Source organism: Oxyura jamaicensis, unplaced genomic scaffold, assembly GCF_011077185.1.
Source record: "Oxyura jamaicensis isolate SHBP4307 breed ruddy duck unplaced genomic scaffold, BPBGC_Ojam_1.0 oxyUn_random_OJ70865, whole genome shotgun sequence".
Taxonomy (NCBI): Eukaryota; Metazoa; Chordata; class Aves; order Anseriformes; family Anatidae; genus Oxyura; species Oxyura jamaicensis.
In genome coordinates, this window is record NW_023310240.1 from 1 (window position 1) to 1328 (window position 1328).

Sequence of the window (1328 nt, forward strand, 5' to 3'; positions counted from 1 at the left end):
GAACGTTTCCCTTCCCAGCTTTATCTCCTTGCCTTTTCCCCATTTTTGAGCGTTTTGTGCTCCCCCAGAGAGCCCCGAGCGGCCAGGGGGAGGTTTTGGGGTGCCACAGCCCCCCAGTGACCCCTTTGGGGTCTGCTCCGGGTCCCCTCCTGCGCCCCCAAGGCTTGGAAAGGGCCCGAAGGGGAGGATTTCCTCCCTGGGCTATCCCGGGAACCTCAGGGCAGTGCCGAGAGACCTCGGCGGGGGGATTTGGGGCACCGGGGGGGGTCACGCAGGGCTCCCTCCCCTTCATACACCGTGCTGTGGCACCGGAGCCTTTTGGGGCTCCCAATTGTGGACCCCCCCCCCAGGCGGGGCAGGGCGCCGGCGGCTTGCACACGGGTGAGCACCTCCACGGGGCTGAGCTTTATTGGTGGGGCCGTTTTGTTTTGTTTTTCGGTGGTCGCCCCACGTCCGTCCCCGTCTGCGCCGTCGCCCCCGCGTCTCCTCCGGGCCGAGCCCGCGTCTCCTGCGCCGCGGCGCCGGCCCCGACCTCGACCTGGCTGCGTCCGCGCCAGCACAACCCGGCACCGGCATCGCCCTCGGCCACGGTGGAACCAAAACTGGGGGGGATGTTGGGGGGTTGGCGGAGTCCCGAGCCCCCCCGGCCGTCCCCGGGGACAGGGAAGGGACCCGTCCCCTCCCCATGGTGCCGGGCTCGGGGGGCCGCTGGGGCTGGAGAGAGCCGGGAAGCGCGGGGCCGCCGCTGGGCTCACTGCTCCTCCTTCTCCTCCTTCTCCTCCGGGAGCTTCTTGCGGGTGAAGAAGCCGAGCTGAGGACGAGAGGGAGAGGATGGAGGGGATGAAGCAGCCCCCGTCCTGCCCCGTGTTCCCCACCCCCCCACCCGGCTCTCACCCTCCACAGGCAGAAGATGATGAGCGCCAGCAGGAGCAGCCCCCCCAGGATGCTGCCCACCAGGATCCACAGGGAGACGGGCACCCGCTTGGCCTGGATGATTTCCAGCACCGTCTGCAAGAAAAGAGGTCCCTGGGGAGCACCGAGGGGGGCAGGGGGGGGCAGGGTGACCCCCCCCAGTCCCCCCGCCGGGGGTCCCGCAGCTCCTACCTCCCTGCGCTGAGCCGCCTCCCCCAGCACCAGCGCGCTGCCCCCCGGGACCCCCAGCGCGGCCGTGCTGACGATCCTCAGGCTCCTGAATTTAGCCTGGAGCGAGGGCGAGAATCAAAGTGGGGGGTGTGTGTGTGGGGGGGGGGGGTTCAAGCCTCGTTCCCCACCCCAATCCCTCCTCCCGGAGGTCGGGAAGGGGGAGAGGGGGGGTCCCGGGGGGGGGG

At 70.3% G+C, this 1328-nt stretch overlaps 1 long non-coding RNA gene across 1 annotated transcript; it reads right to left on the minus strand.

The window, feature by feature from the left end:
• Positions 1-666: 666 nt before the first annotated feature.
• LOC118159539 lies at positions 667-1193 on the minus strand. The gene is made up of 3 exons (XR_004747161.1): positions 1105-1193; positions 895-1008; positions 667-811 (listed from the first exon to the last, which is right to left on the minus strand). It is a non-coding gene; the product is annotated as an uncharacterized LOC118159539 (long non-coding RNA).
• Between the last annotated feature and the right edge of the window lie 135 nt (positions 1194-1328).